This window comes from Schistocerca gregaria, chromosome 2 (genome assembly GCF_023897955.1).
Source record: "Schistocerca gregaria isolate iqSchGreg1 chromosome 2, iqSchGreg1.2, whole genome shotgun sequence".
Classification (NCBI taxonomy): Eukaryota; Metazoa; Arthropoda; class Insecta; order Orthoptera; family Acrididae; genus Schistocerca; species Schistocerca gregaria.
Window position 1 is genome coordinate 194,232,947 of NC_064921.1, and position 18,998 is coordinate 194,251,944.

General features: G+C 46.7%; 1 protein-coding gene and 1 pseudogene across 1 annotated transcript in view; one reads left to right on the forward strand and one right to left on the reverse strand.

The window, feature by feature from the left end:
* The window catches only part of LOC126336661 (protein Wnt-1-like), a 175,172-nt gene that overhangs the window by 110,283 nt on the left and 45,891 nt on the right, over nucleotides 1–18,998 (reverse strand). The gene's annotated exons all lie outside the window — the stretch shown is intronic.
* On the forward strand, nucleotides 7,201–7,318 carry LOC126337313 (5S ribosomal RNA; annotated as a pseudogene).

An 18,998-nucleotide genomic window follows, 5' to 3' on the forward strand; every position in this document is an offset into this window, starting at 1 on the left:
GCCAAGTCACGGTGCGGAAAACACCTCTAAACATTCTTATTACCACCTCCGACCTTAACTACAACTTCCTCATTCTGTGTGTTCAACGCCTTATTAGGCAGTCAGTGTACTCGACACTTTGCCTCATTTGAAAATACGCGAAATAGCGAATCGTCGGACCTCACTACTGGGCAGTTTTTATGTGGTTTGTCCCACTGAAGACGTGCAACTTCATTTCACGCTGCGAGCAACGGCCGTTTTCCGAGATATCTGTGTCTACATGTCCAGTGCATGCATTTCTTTCGCAATGTAAGAAGGTTGAGACGGACCTGTATTCACTGACAGCAACAGTTTCTGTTGGGTTTAAAATCGACTGCCACTGAAAAGGCATGACAGACGTGTCTGGCCCCTGCCGATCAGGATCTTTTTACCATCTGTGTTCTTACGCCGTGTTACTTGGCTGGAAGGGGTGCACCATTGCTTGTAGACGCGCTCGGCAGTCAGCGTAGGAACACCAACAAATCGGGCAACTACATTCACGTTAACGTCATCGACACGTCCAAACACGACAGTTATTTTCTGTGATGATTTCATACAATCGACGGGCACATTTTCACCACTTCACTGCCCTGACTCACACTGAGGTGTAACGATATCAACATACACGTATGGCGGTAGTTTCACTTACACGCGAGTGCACTGGCGGAGCTGTCAGTTGATTCATTTGAGAAGGTTTCCGACCTACGGGGATTAACAGATTTTGAACGCGGAATGGTAGTTGAAGTTAGACACAGGCCACATTACAGTTCAGAAATCGCTGGGCAATTCAATATTCCGAGATACACACTGCTAAGAGTGTGCCAAGAATAAAAAAAGAAAAGTTCAGGCATTAGTTCTCACTACGGACAACGCAGTGGACCGACCGCATTCACCGAACGACTAATAGTAGTGGCGTTTGCGTAGAGTTGTCACTAGTAACAGACAGGCGGCACTGCATGAAATAAGCGCAGAAATCAATGTGGGGCATACAACGAGCGTATTCGTTTGGGCAGTGCTGCGAAATTTGGCATTCACGGGCTAGGGCAGCAAACAAACGACGCGAGTGTTCTTGCTAACAGCACATGGCCTGCTGCGCCTCTCCTCGTGTCGTGGCCGTATCGGTTGGCCCATAGATAGATTTGAAAACCGTGGGCTGGTCAGACGCGTCCCGATTCCAGTTGGTAAGAAGTGATGATAGGGCTTGAGCGTGGCGCAGACCCCTCGAAGTCATTGGCCCAAGTTAATAAGGTATTGTGCAGGCTAGTATGGCTCCATAATGACGAGGGCTGTGTTGTTTATATTCGTCTACAAGGAGACCATCTGCAGCCATTCATGGACACCATGTTCCCAAAAACGATGGCATTTTTAAGGATCACAATGCGCCACGTCACCAGCTGTTCACAACTGGTTTGAAGAACATTCTGAACAATGTAATCGGATGATCTGGCCACCCAGACTGCCCCTGCAAGAATCCCATCGAACATTTTTGAATGCTGGCCGCGGTGGCCGAGCGGTTCTAGGCGCGACTGCTACGGTCGTAAGTTCGAATCCTGCCTCGGGCATGGATGTGTGTGATGCCCTTAGATTAGTTAGGTTTAAGTAGTTCTAAGTTATAGGGGACTGATGAGCTCAGATGTTAAGTCCTATAGTGCACAGAGCCATTTGAAGTTTTGAAACATAATCAAGAAGTCCTGCACCGGCAACTATGGACGGCTACAGAAGCAGCATGGCTCAGGATTTCTGCAGCGGACTTCAACACCTTGTTTAGTCCATGCGACGTCTGCTCCGGGATAAAGGTCTGACACGGTATTAAGAGGTACCGCGCGAGTTTTTTCACCTCATTGTGTGCCAGCCGCTGATGATGATATGACCGCGTAGTATCACTTTTGTGCCACATACAGCGGTCGAAAACGACCAGTGCGCGCATTCCAGGAGTCGACATATTTTCTCCGGTGGCGTCCGCCCGAGCCTCCAGACGGAACGACAGCGGTACCGGAGCGATTCGCAAGCAGGCGCAGCGGACGCGCCACCGGCGAGGCTGTGGCCCGAAGCTGCTGGGCCCGGCGGGCCGATGGGCCTCCCGATTCCCTGGCGGGCGTGGAATGCGGACAATGGCGGTATATTTCAGCGCCGTAATCAGCCGGCACGCGGCAGTCGGCGCGGGAATGTGCGGCACGCCACGCCGGGCCGTCCCCATGGGAACCAGCGGCGGCGGCAGTGGCCTAGCAGCCCAGCACACGGCCTCCGGGCGCCCGACAGCTGGCTGCCGCTCCGGCTAGCACACTGCGCTCCCCACCCACCTCTCTCATCAACTCTGCAGTGTCCGCTCCCCTCCTGTTCAACAGGTGATTTAACCGCAATATCTCCTTGTTCACGTAACTTTGGTTCGATGACGTCCATTCAAATAACATCGCTTACCGGCACAAAAACTTGACGTTCTACCACTATCTACATCTGTATTTCCCGCTTACGCGAGCGGTCGCTCTGGCTACCCGTGCGCGACTCACGGCCAGACACGAACTTCCGTACGTCGCTGTTCCTGCGTCGCAACCTGCACTCCTACAAATATTATATAAACTGCGTACAGATAACGCCATGTTAATTGAAAATCGATGCCTGGTATCGGCGATAAGTACGATATTGCACTGTCAGTTTGTTACGGTGCTCGCTTATTTCCAAGTCCGTATCGATCTTAGTGCCGAGTTTTCACTCAGACGGCGCCTTGGCGTTAGGCGGTTGTTTCTGTGTGTGATCGCTGCCCGCAGCTTATCTGGAGGCGTGTGAGGAGGAAAGAGGTGACTGCCTTGGCGTGGAGACAGTTCAGCTCGGCTTGGGTTGTTTGCGCCTGGACGCCGAGTGGGGTCCGATGGGAAGACCGGACCGTGATTTTACGGTCAATAGTGTGGACGGCGGCGTGGTGTACCGTTTAACTTTTTCGCAAGGGGAGCAAAATCTCGCATGTTGTAGTTCGTCGAGCCTGAGTTTGAAATACCTTCTATCTACAGCGAGATGTCATTTCGTCCTCTTGTCTCTCCGTCGCTGGGATTGCTATCCTCGTTTACCGTCCCACGGATGTATATCGATGGGCTACCCTGCTCTCCGTACTCTACTAGACGCTGGTGATGGAAGTGCGTCGTTCAGCGGCACGTTAGTCTGGGTGCTTTATGTTTGATCTTCAAATGCATAGTCTTCGAGTGGCGCTCCTTAGAGTTTGCCTTGCGCAGTTACATTGGACTTTGTTTTGCCTTGTGGTGCTTCCGCTTTCCGTTAACGAGGTTTAAGCTTGATTCGGCACTCCGTACGACACTTGGCACCTCAGCAGGCGGGTCGGAGCCACCTTCGCTACTAAACGGAAGCCTTTGGACTGTGAGGTCTTGTGCTTTGCATATTGTTCATAAATTGTTGTTTTGGTTTTAAGTTGGCTGATATTCCTTATGGACTTCCCGGTATTTGGTCTGTTGTCCGGCCCTGGCTAGGTCTCGTTATTTTAAAAGTCGGTCCTTGTTTCGGCTGAGTACGATTTTGGTTTACTGTCTGGTGGCTCTGGTAGTACGCCGGGTCGCTGTGGTTGCGTTGCATTTTGTATGGGGCTGTGTGCTCGGAGCCGTGGAGTACCATTTGTGTGAACTGCTTCACTGGGGAGTACTGATCGGACCATTCTCGGTCTTCTACTGGTGAAGGACAGCGAAGTCGTTTGGTAGGATCAATACCTTGCACCAGTGAGCCTGTTTGGCGATATATAAGGTCCTATTAATCTGTCGCCAACAATTGCTGCCCATACATTAATCGAAAATTGTCGCTGATGCAATTGGCGTGTGGATTTACATCAGCCCACATACGTTGGTTAGGAAAATTGACAGTCCCATCTCGCATGAAACCAGCCTCGTTTGTAAGCAGTATCTTAGCTGTGAAAAGTGGATCTTCACCACATATTTCCAACAACTGACAGTAACCTCGTTGTCGAAGGGCTTGGACGCGCTGCACATGATATGGTTATAACAACTGTTCGTGCAGATCGCCCAGACTAGAGGATGACTAATCGCAGTATATACAGAAGTTCTGCGTACGCTAGTTCCAGGACGTTCTTCCACTCATTGCAGTACTCTCTCCTTCTCAACGGAAGTGCGAAAGGTGCAAATTATACAACGATCCGCCATTGTTGTATCTATGGAGCCAGTCTGCTAGTGGCCGGGAGAGGTGGCAAAATAACTGTGTAAATGGTACCCTCCGTTCTGTATGTTTCTTCAGCATACAGTACACTGACTCGACTGTTGCTTTTACGCGCCTGAAAAAAAAAAGTTAATCATGTCTGCCACATTCCGTGTGGAATAGTAGGCGTCCATAATGCTGATAAGTACAGAGATAAAGCTGCAGTGTAAAAGCATATCATAAACGTATCGCAACATAGCCTGTTTCCATTAGAATAAGTGTGTACGGTGCACTTACTGAAAACTGCGAGTACGGTTTGCAGTAACAGTAACATATGTTTACTGGTTGCTGTACCCTAGGTATATAATAATTTGAGTCCTCATTTGTTTACTGCATTCAGTAAGTAGTTCATAATAGCAAAGAACTTGCAGCAGAAGACATTTGTTTCGCAGTAGTTCATAGATCTTACTGTATGTATTTTAGAGTCCATGTTTACCAAATTTTTTCCTGTTTTGGTCCATACTACCAGCGCTCAAAACACAGCATACTTTTTTAACACCCTTTATAAGTAAAAAACCTTGGCAACGAGGTTGTTGATTTTGTTCGTGGTGACAATGACGGGGACAACTCTCTAAATCTCGAGTTTAATGCTATATGTTGTGGCTTGAACCAGAGTAGTTATTATTCAGACATATCGACATGAAAGACTCAGATGACAAAAAGAGCAAACACACTTGCTGCCCTGATAATCATCCGAAAGACTTAGACTGCGGTTCTGCAGTGTGTGGCGCGAACGCGGCGCCCCTCTGCCCCTAGTGCTGCGGATATACTGACCCGCGGCGCAATGCCCTACCAGTAGCTTTCTGGCAATGCATGTCCTTCTCGTGGTTAAACTTACTGGACGGTGGTACCAGTTTTAGACTAATCGTTCGTAGGAGAAATATCGTACATCACGAGTACTAAACTAATAATGTAGGTTTAATCAAAGAGAGCATACGCGAGTTCATGGCATATAATTACCCCTTTTGATGTTACGAAAGGCTCACCATCGATGAACTGGCAATCTGTGTGTTAAAGTAAAATGGCGAGCTAATGGGTTGACGATCAAAGAAAGAAAGATATTAGGAAAACTCCTAGGCTCCAAATTCGACAATAGGAATCAGAAACTAAACCTTTTACCGAAAAACTCTCAGACACAATACGGAAAATAAAAATTTATTTTTGTCGAGACATCCTAAAAAAGAACCGAAGTAGACTAACCAAAATATTGTTTGACTACTTCCGCAACAAAAAAAGAAAAAACCAAATCGAATTGACTTAAGGAAACACAGAATGACTTAAAAGACCTCCAGATTACAGAAAATATGCCCAGAGATGAAACTGAAAAAAAAAGAAATCCATAGACAAGAAGTAGAGGTTTCAAGTCGAAATCAAAACGCTGAGTTCCTGCATGGCGTTGACTACGGTCGCCCTGAAGCCATGGCTTCCACTTTCGTATGAAAGTCGTGGGATTTCGACCAACGTGAACAGCAATATTGTGAGATGACAAACCGCTGCCTCGGTAGGCCACGATCCGTTGGCTAAATCATACGCCATTGATCCTTCAGCTACGTGTCGGTAGGCCTTTTTTCTTCTTAGGTGTGGCATAACCCGATCTTCTCAAAAATCACCACCACCAACCTGCTATTTCTTAAAGAGAAACCCAGTGCGTAATCCTTCTTTATATACAGAATATGGATGACTTTACTTCTACCTGCTGTTGTCTATTACATTGAAATGATCCCAGCAACTGGTATATTTTATGCCAGTCTGACTTGTTGCGTGCCGACTTTATGGTGTTGCAATTTTAGAGGCGAGCAGTGCAACATTAACCTTTGGAGCGATCGGAAGACCTTACAGAAGCGTTCGTGCCTCCGAGGGTCTGGAAAGTAGAGCAGCTGACGTTCCGTGAAGTAATGGTTCTTGACTGCTGTGAGCTTGTCCGTAGGCTGCTGGTGGGATTCCTGTGTGTTGGACTGGTGTTGCGCGTGATGTGAATAGCGGCCGCAGTGGCGGAACTGCAGGCGACGAGCCTCTGCGAAAGTGGCGAGCAGCGCGCATGCGCACGCCCCTTGGCGTGGTGACCCGGCCGACCCTGTCCGCTGCTACATTCCTGCGGGTCGCGGCTCCCACTCGGTTCGACCCGATGAGTGCGGAATCCTTAGCACATCTCCACCAATGGCACTGACGCGGGTTCCCCACTCACGCCAAGGATGCATTTTTGTTTCCATTATTTTTTAAAAATCAAAGTTGCTCATCTTCGTGGCTTATAGTCTACTGAATCCTATGAATAAGCATTCAGAACAGTCTAATGTAGAATGACCGAAAAGAAAATAAAAATAGGGAAAATATTGAGCAAAATGGCTCTGAGCACTATGGGACACTGCTGTGGTCATCAGTCCCCCAGAACTTAGAACCACTTAAACCTTACTAACCTAAGGACATCACACGCATCTATGCCCGAGGCAGGATTCGAACCTGCGACGGTAGCGGACGCGCGGTTCCAGACTGTAGCGCCTAGAACCGCTGGGCCACTTAGGCCGGCAAAATATTTAGGAAATTTAATTCGCTTACGATAGGAGTGGCTTACGAAACACTTGTTCTGACGACTCTTGACTTGTCCATGAGTGTGAGACCCCTAACAAGTTGCATTAATAGAAAATCAGGGAGAAAAATCCGAAGAGGAGGGGCACGTTTCTTCGTTGGGTTGTCTAATCGGCGCGGGTGACACGGAGATACTCAACACACTCCAGACACTACGAGATAGGCGTTATGGACGACGTGGAGGCTTCCTGCTGAAATTCAGCTGGTTTACGTCCCAGCAAGGGTAGTCGGGCCACATCCATATGCGTCTCTCAAAATGATGACGAGGAACTCAGAGAAAGTAGTCCGCAGCTAGTGGTCTCGCGGTCGCGTTCTCGCTTCCCGAGCACGGGCTCCCGGGTTCTATTCCCGGCGGGGTCAGGGATTTTCACCTGCCTCGAGACGACTGGTGGCAACGGCCTTGCCGCAGTGGATACACCGGTTCCCGTGATATCACCGAAGTTAAGCGCTGTCGGGCGTGGTCGGCACTTGGATGGGTGACCATCCTGGGCGCCATGCGCTGTTGCCATTTATCGGGGTGCACTCAGCCTCGTGATGCCAATTGAGGAGCTACTCGACCGAATAGTAGCGGCTTCGGTCAAGAATACCATCATAACGACCGGGAGAGCGGTGTACTAACCCCACGCCCCTCCTATTCGTATCCTCCTGAGGCCACTCGTGGCCTGAACGCGGAGTGCTCGAGATGACTGGGTGTTTGTGTTGTCCTCATTGTTTCATCATCAGTCATGAAAGTTGAGAGATTAGACTGAGTAAAGGTTGGAAATTTGTACGGGCGCTGATAACCGCGCAGTTCAGCACCCTACACATCTTCATTCAGAGATTTATCGGAAGTCGTGTTTCCCGCGCACCTTTCGTGAATGGAACAAGAGAATCTGATTGCCGAGTATAGAAACAAATATAAAATTATATTTTTAAAGTCGCAGCACATTTAACTAACACTCACTATTTAAAAAAAGTATTTTTAGTGAATGTGGGTAGTAATATAGCTTGAGCGTTCGATAGTGTAGTTGGAGGACGTAGCCAGATCTGGGTGGCTATCGACAATTTGTTCCTTAAGATACCATCTGTGAACCTTGGAAGTATATCGTTTTCATTAAGATACACGCTTCGTTAGGATACACCTTGCACTTTAAAACAACAACGACCTTGTAATACTTTCTTTGTGTCACTACTGAAACTACCTTCAAACCTGACGATGTCACCTATTTCAGAATGATGTACTGATTTCTACCAGCAAGGAAGATCTGATTCCAGAGGCAAAGTTGATTTGTTTTTTCAGTAGGGGTCCAGAAGAAGTGTGCCATCTGAACATAGAGTAACAAAACACCAACCTGAGATTGGTTATCTATGGGTCTCCGCATGTGATGGATGAACAAGGATAACCGAGTTTCTCTGTTTGCGACAGCGGTCTAAGGCGCTGGAGCCATGGACTGTGCGGCTGGTCCCGGCGGAGGTTCGAGTCCTCCCTCGGTCATGGGTGTGTGTGTTTGTCCTTAGGACAATTTAGGTTAAGTAGTGTGTCAGCTTAGGGACTGATGACCTTAGCAGTTAAGTCCCATGAGATTTCATACACATTTATTGCGACAGAGTGGTGCTTCCTAACCTTGGGATACAGACGGTTAAAATGAAATTTTCTTCGGAAAAACAAACTTTTTGAATAAGAGAAAGCTGTAACAATAAAAATCGTGTTTGCACTGTTTTCGTAACATTTATTAGATCAAACCTGTGAATATCATTTACTTGACATCGACTGCCTTATAAACATCTCTTTTAGGCGATTTCGATTTTTGGAAGCTTTGTCTTTAAAACTATTTAGTTTACCAAGACCACTCCTTGCCCTTTTTACTCGTCTATTAATTTCTTTTGCTGCCCATCCATTCTTAGTAGTCAGCACTTAACGGTAATAGATTATATTTGCTATTGTTTTCCAGAGTTGCTAAATCAACGAATAAATGCCATTTTTGGTAAATAAATAATTATTTTCACATTATGAAATTTGAAACAAAATACAGTTTGTCATACTCCGACGACGACACACTAGCAAGCATCATTATTATCAGCAAATCTTAGGATTATCACTTCTATTCGCCACTCCTTACACTTCTGATTTTGCACTATGGTAGTAGAAGGAAGAAAATGAATAAATTTGGAGAATGACTTACAATGTATATTTGTACACTGGATACATATGAAAATCTTACATCACTTCTAAATTGAAATTGATTGTACGTCGTCCTATTAGCCCATAGAGTTTAGTTAGGTTCTAAACTTTAATCGACGTGCTGTCTTTCTTGTGATCTCTTTCAGGGATAACCGTCTCGGGAAGATTGGGAACCACTGCGACAGAAGACCACTGGCGTTGGGTGTGCAGTAAACTCTTGTAGCGAGACCCTGCGGCCACACCGCGCGGCGGAATCGGTGAGCTCGCTCGGCGGGCACAGCGCAATGCAGTGCAGCCAGCAGCCACAGGTGTCCCGCTGCGGGGCGCCCTCCCTGATTAACTTCCAGGCTGCCGCCGTCAGCTCTGACTGACGTGGGAGAGCGGTCTCTGCTCTCTGCGCGCCCACCTGCCCCAGGCCAAACTTTGATTTGCCAAGTGCCTGTCCATTCAGTGTCGCTGCAAGAGTATTGTGATCCTCCTGGATTTCCGCAAGGCGTTCTACGCTGTACCACATCGTCTTCTCCTAACTAAGATACGATCATACGGAGAATCTTCACAATTACGTGGTTGCCTGGAGGAATATTCGACTAATATACCCAGTATGCTATAATGGACGAGGGGAATGTTCCGCAAAACAGAAAGTAACGTAGGATGAGTCACGAAGGATCGTAATGGGACATCTAAGCCATACATACTACAAATATGTATGTATTATGTATGCTACTGGCCATTAAAATTGCTTCACCAAGAAGAAATGCAGATGATAAACGAGTAGTCATTTGACAAATGTATTATACTATAACTGACCTGTGATTACATTTTCACGCAAATTGGGTGCGTAATTCCTGAGAAATTAGTACCCAGAACAACCACCTCTGGCTGTAATGACGGCCTTGATACGCCTGGGCATTGAGTCAAACAGAGCTTGGATGGCGTGTACAGGTACAGCTGCACATGCAGTTTCAACACGATACCACAGTTCATCAAGAGTAGTGACTGGCGTATTGTGACGAGCCACTTGCTCGTCCTCCATTGACCAGACGTTTTCAATTGGTGAGAGATCTGGAGAATGTGCTGGCCAGGCAGCAGTCTAACATTTTCTGTATCCAGAAAGACCCTACAGGACCTGCAACATGCGGTCGTGCATTAACGTGCTGAAATGTAGTGTTTCGCAGGGATCGAATGAAGGGTAGAGCTTCGGGTCGTAACACATGTCGGTAGGACGACGGTTCAATTCCGCGTCCGGGCATCCTGATTTAGGTTTACCGTGATTTCCCTAAATCGCTCCAGGCAAATACTGGGATGGTTCCTTTCAAAGGGCACGACTGACCTCCTCCCCATCCTTCCCTAATCCGCTGAGACCGATGACGTCGCTGTCTGGTCTCCTTCCCCAAAACAACCACCCAACCGTAATACATCTTATATGTAACGTCCACTGTTCAATGAGAACAAGAGGTGACTGAGACGTGTAACCAATGGCGCCCCATACCATCACGTCGGGTGATACGCCAGTATGGCAATGACGAATACACGCTTCCACTGTGCGTTCACTGTGATGTCGCCAAACACGGATGCGACCATCATGATGCTGTAAACAGAACCTGGAGTCATCCGAAAAAATGACGTTTCGCAATTCGTGCACCCAGGTTCGTTGTTGAGTACACCATCGCAGGCGCTCGTGTCTGTGATGCAGCGTCAATGGTAACTGCAGCCATGGTCTCCGAGCTGATAGTCCATCTGCTGCAAACGTCGTCGATCTGTTCCTGCAGATGGTTGTTGTCTTGCAAACGTCCCCATCTGTTGACTCACGGATCGAGACGTGGCTGCAGGTTCCGTTACAGCCATGCGGATAAGATACCTGTGACATCGACTGCTAGTGATTCTAGGCCGTTGGGATCTAGCACGGCGTTCCGTATTGCCCTCCTGAACCCACTGATTCCATATTGTGCTAACAGTCATTGGATCGCTAGCAACGCGAGCAGCAGTGTCGCGATACGATAAACCGCAATCGCGATAGGCTACAATCCTACCTTTATCAAAGACGGAAACGTGATGGTACGCACTTCTCCTCCTTACTCGCGGCATCACAACAACGTTTCACCAGGCAACGCCCGTCAACTGCTGTTTGTGTATGAGAAATCGGTTAGAAACTTTCCTCGTGTCAGCACGTTGTAGGTGTCGCCACCGGCGCCAACCTTGTGCGAATGCTCTGAGTAGCTAATCATTTGCATGTCACAGGCATCATCTTCCTGTAGGTTAAATTTCGCGTCTGCAGCACGTCATCTTCGTGGTGTAGCAATTTTAATGGCCAGTAGTGTATTTCTCTGATCTACGGGAATAAACGTGTGCGCTAACTCATGTGGCGAGGTCGCGTGTACTCTGATACGGCGAGCAGGAGGACGAACACACGGGATTTACGCCGCGACTCTGGAAGCGCAAGATAGGAGAGGTAAAGGCTGCCTTTGTCCGCGGCTAATTACCGCGGGACGGCCGGCCCTCGGTCCCTTGTCGGGGCCTCTGCCGGAGCGGCTAGCGCGAGCGGCGAGCGGGCGAGGCCAGAGCAGCGGCGCGCGGCATTCCGCGGCTGAAGCATTGCGTCTGCCCAGATCGCTAACAAGTCCTACTCGGCCGTGGCCGGCCCCGCCGCCAGCTCACTACAATTGTATGTACGCGGCCGGCGGTAATATACGGTGCGGCCCAGCTAGCACATACACAAGCCTGATGCCAGCTCGGAAATATTGTTCTGCTCGTCGCGGGGCTTATATAAATAGCCCGCGGGCGCATTTGTCTTGCGTCGCTTCGCCCCGCTCCGGCCGCGGAGCATGCATCAGCGCGGTCGCCCGGCGTCTGCTCGCTTCTATATATTAAGACGCTGCGCGGCGGCGGCGAGCGCCGACAAGCAAGCATTCGCCTGTCATTTGCGTGCCGTATAAACCAAGTTCGACGAACCGAATACTAAATCCGACGGCCATGTAAAGTGATTTAGCCGGACCCTCGCGGTGTACGTCTGAGCGAGACAGCATTATGGACGGTTTTGTCGTTCCGAACTCGCTGTTACGGCAACAAGAATCCAGGCCGGGTGATGGCCTCACGAAACCTTTCCGTGTCGAACACGAAACTGCTTTAATACTTCGAGTGATCACAGCAACTGTGTTCGACATCGTACCAACATTTTTCCACTATCTCACTTCACAGTTTTAACATTACGTGCCACTAGAAGGATGCAATTTACTCAATTTGACGTATAATAAAATTATAGTGCACTGTCACAACAGGTAGCAGATTAAAACTTTCTCCGTGTATAAAATTTCCTGGTAGATTTAAACTGTGTGCCGGACAGAGACTCCAACTCGGGACCTTCGCCTTTCGCGGGCAACCGCTCTACCATCTGAGCTACCCAAGAACGACACACATCCCGTCCTGGCTTTACTTCTGCCAATAACTCGTCTCCTACCTTCCAAACTTTACAGAAGCTCTCGTGCGAACCTTGCAGAACTAGCACCCCTGAAAGAAAGGCTTAGCCACAGCCTTGGGAGATGTTTCCAGAATTAGATTCTCACTCTGCAGCGGGGTGTGCGTTGATATGAAACTTCCTGGCAGACTAAAACTGTGTGCCAGACCGAGGCTCGAACTCGGGATCTTTAACTTTCGCGGGCAAGCGCTCTACAATTTTCTTTTCTTTTCCTTTTTTTCCTCATTTTCTTCGCTTTAGTTCGTTGTATCTGCTCGCCCCGTTGTAAGACATCCATTTAAGTTCGTTGTTGATCTGTTAACTCAGTTTTTTATTACAGAGGGCACGTTACCCCCTGACCGAACACGCTGAGTTACCGTGCCGGCACCATCTGAGCTACCCAAGCACGACCCACGCCCTATCCTCACAGCTGTGTATAGTTCCCTCACATACTCAATGCACGGATTACACGTCAAGGATTGTGAATCCTTTGACTTCCTTCAGTAACTCTACGGCTGACTTCCTTTCATATCTGTTTAAAGCGAAACGAGTGCTCAGTCTCTCACGTTGTCATACTCAGTGCGTTACTAATCTGTAGCATATCTTTTCATATTATAACACTGAATGCAAATGTAGATGTCAGTAGAAACAATCATCAGGTATAATAACTGCAAAATCTTATTTAGTCTCAAATATTTATTTTACTGAAAAAATATCAATAAATTTAAAAATAAGGAAACTGCTCTACGTCATTCAGAACGCCACTGCAATGAAGAAATTTGTTACTTTTTGCTCTTGAATCTGTACATTTACAATATTATCTGACTACGGAACCGAATGTCGGCATAATATAATCAGTAAAAATTTCTATCAAAATGTTTCCAGTTAAGGCTACGGAATATTCACAAGGCTATCTATAGAACACGTCTTACGAGGCTTTATCCAGTGTTTTCAATTTCCGCTTTCCAAAGAGTTATGGATGACATTACCCAACCACCCTGTAAGTTCCATCTCGTCATGAATTGAAACTAGAAGCATGTTATGTTAGACATGTTATTTTAAAAGTCGGGCAGCCACAGCAAAAGTTCCCTGTGCTAAATAAAATCTTTCACACTGTTGGTTAAAATACTTTTAGTAAAAAGTCACTACCGGTTTGCCCGGGTTCGATTCCCGGCGGGGTCAGGGATTTTCTCTACCTCGTGATGACTGGGTGCTGTGTTCTGTCTTTAGGTTAGTTAGGTTGAAGTAGTTCTAAGTTCTAGGGTGCTGATGACCATAGATGTTGAGTCCCATAGTGCTCAGAGCCATTTGAACCATCACTACCGCTTTCGCATCAGTGGAGATGCCTCTTTTTAAAACGTCTATCACCTGAAAACGCACCTCTGCTGTTGCGTAACTGGTTGTGTTTTTAAATAAAAGTATTTAAACAGCCAGTGTGGAAGGAATGTGAACCTAGAAAATTACTCGTTATTCTCTCCTGGCAAATTCATCTTGACAATGCGACTTTAGACGAGCACAAATATGTTGCCTTGTTAAGCACTGTTCGAAGCAAGGCACCGTTACTCATCATTATACATGTAATGAAGAAAATATTATTATAGAATTCGTTCATAATACAACAAGGCACTACGTTTATTTATTTGATGATGCACGTGCAGTTTACTGCCGCAAAAAAGTATCGAAATTCTTACTGTAGTCGACACACAGAATTTGAAGGAGAATGCTCATGAGGCCATGGACCTTAGATAGCTATAACAGACTCTGCTATTAAAACTGAAATTTTATTGTGAATTAATCACCGAATGAATTTACACTCAGGTGCTATGCTTTTATTAGCTCTATAATCCACGAACAGTTGCCCAAACAAATTCTTTTAATCAGTAAACAGGCCATTATCAATGACTAAGAAATATTTTTGAAAGGGGAAAAAAACCGTGCTACCACGCACTCGGCACATAATTGAATGCCATGTTGCATTTAAGAGAAAACTGTAACACTTTCTTTTACTTACGGCGTAACTTTTTCCTAATAAGTTAACATGTAGTGTCAGTTCTCTCTGTGAAACACTAAACCCCCATCTTTTGAAAGTTACGCTCCTCCTCCTGTTCGTTTCTATATAGTCCCAGAATTCATTTTGCCTAGTCTCATCATCTGTGTTGTCCGCCCCTGGTAGCTGATGGGGTCAGCGCGACGGAATGTAATACCTAACGGCCCGGGTTCGACTCCCTGCTGGGTCACATATTTTTCTCTGCTCAAGGACTGAGTGCTGTGTTGTCCTTATCATCATAATGTCTCCCCATCGACACGCAAGTCACCGAAGTGGCGTCAACTCGAAAGACTTGCACTAGGCCAACGGTCTACCCGACGGGAGGCCCTAGCCACACGACATTTCCATTTCCATCATATATCTTTATCATGTTTCTCTTATTCTGTATCCCCAGGCCTTATGTTACTTTCATTGCTGCCAGTGCGCTCAGTTTAATTCTGACTACCTGTATTTTGTCTACGTTACTCTACTTTCCTTAAACTAAAATAAAATTGTGATTTATAGGATTCCGTACCTCAGTCGGTGAAAAGAATCTCTAATACAATGACTTTGTTGTACGTCTATCTGCCTGCCTGATTGTATGACTGACTGTTAAAAACCATTTTTCCTCATGAACGGGCAAACGCATCAAGTTGAAATTTTTATCATCTTTTGAGATCTACGGTCCCCTGGCGGTGTAAAAAGCGTGTAACTTCTAAAGCCAGTACAATCAAAATATATGGCCATGTGTGACATCTTTTGATACTCGCAAACACACTCATCAAAACCTATAGTGTTCTCCCCGTCGACCTAGAATCATGAAATTTGGAAAGTAGTAAGATTTCACTGCAGAAGCACAGAAAAAATCCAGATGTTGTCAATTTATAATTATATTACACGAAAAAGATATTTTTGTCGTTTGTTAACCAACTGTCTCTCTGTCCTGTCGAGATATCTTTTTCTCAGGAGAGGGTAGACGTATATCTTGCCTCTATCGATACATGATCAAGACTGTACGGAGACCTACGGATTTTTTTCCCTTGTGTATATACTACCGTAGCAGTCGTGCCAAGTCCTGGGTCTCATGTTAAATTTGACACTTTTCAAAATATCGGTGTGATAATGATCATAATGTAAAATACCTGTTTTAGATAAAAGAGCGCTTGATGGCATTCGTCTTGCCAGAATAAATAAATCAGCAAATGAAAGTAAAGCGAAAAACTGTATTCGTTTACTGACTGCTCGTTTATCGCCTAAAACTGGTGTTCTCTCACTGCGTCTGCGCGGCTCCCATACCTGCAGTGGTACCGGTGTTACAGCAGTGAGTCATGAAAGTCGGGCTGGATCGATCTGAGCCAAACCACCTGCTGCTCGAATCGTAAGCTGCCCAACTACCGGTCGACCGTAAATCGGTATTACATGTATCTAAGTCAGCGCGAGACACGTACGCACGCTGAGCGGACGATTTCGCTCGCCACGCAGCACGAAACATCGCGGCGTTGATGCAGCCGCAGCTCCCTGCGATGTGACAAGGCGATGGCCGCAGGGCGGGGTCCTGCCGATAGCAGTTGCTGCCGTGCACAGAGCAGGCTGCACTTTATTGCGCCTCGACAAACACCTGTTCGGAGTTCCCTGTTGCCGCTGGAAACGATACGAGTTACCGCGACAGCTTGTCATTATTTACTTTCGCCCCTTCGGCTGTACATTTCTAAGTAGTCACTTGCTCGGAATTTACGAGGCGCCTGCGAAGAAGCGAGGCGGTCACCGTGGACCGGTGGCGAGAGGCGGTTCTGTAGCAGGGGAGAGGGTTTGGGGGGAGGGATAGAGAAGAGGGTCTGGCGAATGCATGACGATACCGTAGGAAGTCACTTGAACTACGTGTATTCTCCTTACATCGAAGGAAACCCATCTTAAACTTTAGCTCAGAACAGAGGTATCGTTTACATTTGACTAATGGATAATCGAGTCGAATGGCTGTAATGAACTCAGTCCTCGTCACGGAAGTGACTAGTCACTTCCCTGTCGTGCTGTGCCGGTCGCTTGACGTGGGTGTGTCCTTAATGACTGACTGCCCCGACCGCCACATATTTATGTTCCCATAATCATTTGGTGGCATATGGAGATGAAGCCTTCAGCTTCGAAACTGGTCGTGGAATAAATTAAGAAAATTACTTGCAGCTGAAGGAAATTTTGATTCTATAAAGCCTGCTGCTGTGTCCGAGCGTTTCTAGCAGCTTCAGTCCGGGTCCGCACTGCTGCTGAGGTCGCAGGTTCGAATCCTGCCTCGGGCATGGATGTGTGTGATGTCCTTATCTTGGATAGGTTTAAGTAGTTCTAAGTCTAGGGAACTGATTATCTCAGACGTTAAGTCCCATAGTTCTTGGAGCCAATTTGATTCTATAAACTCTTTCATTTACGAACAGTTTGTAAATTCCCCACTATGTGTTTCTGTACAAAATTGTGCCCAAATTTACGTCCCATTCTATAGAAGGTCTACAGTTTGTGTATCCAGAAACTGATATCCAACTTAAACTCGTATGCCAACCTTCGACTCAACAGAACCTAATTTCAACTGAACTGTAACCGGTCTGAATACGACTTGTCGTAATATTAAATGCGCATCTGAAGTAAAGCAATTACCTGGCCCTAATCAAAGAGTCCGTTTACCTTGAGTCTTGAAACATTGCTGCAGATTTTTCGAAAGCGCAACAGCAAACAGACAGCGTCTAGGCTAGATTTATACTTTTAAATAAAATTTCGAAACAGTATTCAAACTGTTGCATACCATACGGTGCATATGTGGCAATGCTTAATGATAAACCACCTTTAAACATTACGATGGGGATTATAACTTTGTCCATTAAATTATACTCCAAGACAATTATTTTAGAATGAAGTGTGTATTCAAAATGACAGAGTGAAACACACATAACACTCGTCTGTACCATACTTCACTAAACAATACTTCACACATATAATTGTTCTGAACAATACTATGCTTAAAGTTAACAGTGATCGAAAAAGGGTACAATGTTAACAGAGATATTCCATAAAAACTAAACAGCTTAATCAGTTGTTATGTTAATGCATGACTCAGAGGCGTGGTGTGGTCTTCCTCTCTGAGCAAGTGAGGAAAGTTAACTAGCTGACAATCATTCCGACAAACTATCTGCGCAATGCTGCAGTCCTACCTCAGACTACTACTCTTGAAAAAGTCTGTGTCGCTAGATTTACGAGATCGCCTGACAGACGTTTAAGAGATCCACTGTAAAAATCGAACAGTGTTCTGGAAGCCGATACGGAAAACTGTCGGTTCCAATGACGAAGAAAAATTTGACACCATACTCGGTCTTAGAGTCTTCAGTGTACACGAAAGTGCTATCGTTAGGTAGCGTTCGAAAGTCGACAAACTTACAGCTATAGATCGAAGCCGGAGTAGTGTCCTTGAGATCGAGTGAAGTCCAAGATCAACACAGGCCGCCGCACAAAGCCAAAGCGATGAAGTGTCCACACCCATCGGGAATGTGGCAGATAGCGTGAAGTTAAGCTGTAGCCGAAAGCGAACTCCGTAAGTAACAGAAAAAGAACCTTCAACATTGCAGCGCGTCAGCAATCGTTTGTTAATATATTAATGGACTGAGATCCGCACTAGGTGTTTTTTCGCAATCGAGGCGGATCTCAGTCCATTAATAACAGAAAAAGGGTGCGCCCCAAATTAGTGGTCAAGGGAGTCGTTGGAAAAGAGGGCATAGAATGGATAGCCGGGGATGGCAGACAAACTGCGTGGTAAATTGGAAATTTGCGGAAAATGTAAATGTCGTGTGACTAGGGCCTCCCGTCGAGTAGACCCTTCGCCGGGCGCAAGTCTTTCGATTTGACGCCACTTCGGCGACTTGCGCGTCGATGGGGATGAAATGATGATGATTGGTACAACACAACATCCAGTCCCTGAGCGAAGAAAATCTCCGACCCAGCCGGGAATCGAACCCGGATTGACATTCTGTCGCGCTGACCACTTTTTTTTATCTCATTTTGTTCGCTTTCGTTCGTTGCATCTGCTCGGGGCGGACGTCGTAAGACATCCGTTTAAGTTCATTGTTGATCGATTAGCTCAGTTTTTTTTTAATTACAGGGGGCTGCTAACCCTCTGACCGAACACGCTGAACTACCGTGCCGGCGATCACTCGGCTACCGGGGTTGGACATTTATGGTAAGGTCTTATGGGACCAGACTTCAGAGGTCATCGGTCCCGTAGAACTTAGAACTACTTCAGCCTAACTAACCTAAGGACATCACACACATCCATGCTCGAGGCAGGATTCGAACCTGCCACCGTAGCAGTCGCTCGGTTCCAGACGGTAGCGCCAAGAGCTGCTCGGCCACTCTGGGCGGCTCCCATTTCTTCCATCACCGTGGAAAAAGCAAGAAAGCTGTGTCAACAACAGATTAAATTACGTTCCGCTGAGGCACTTTTCCGTAAGATGCGTTTGGGTATCTCCAACAGTTACAAAACATTCGCGGTATCCACTTTGTGCCACCGAGTGGCGTTT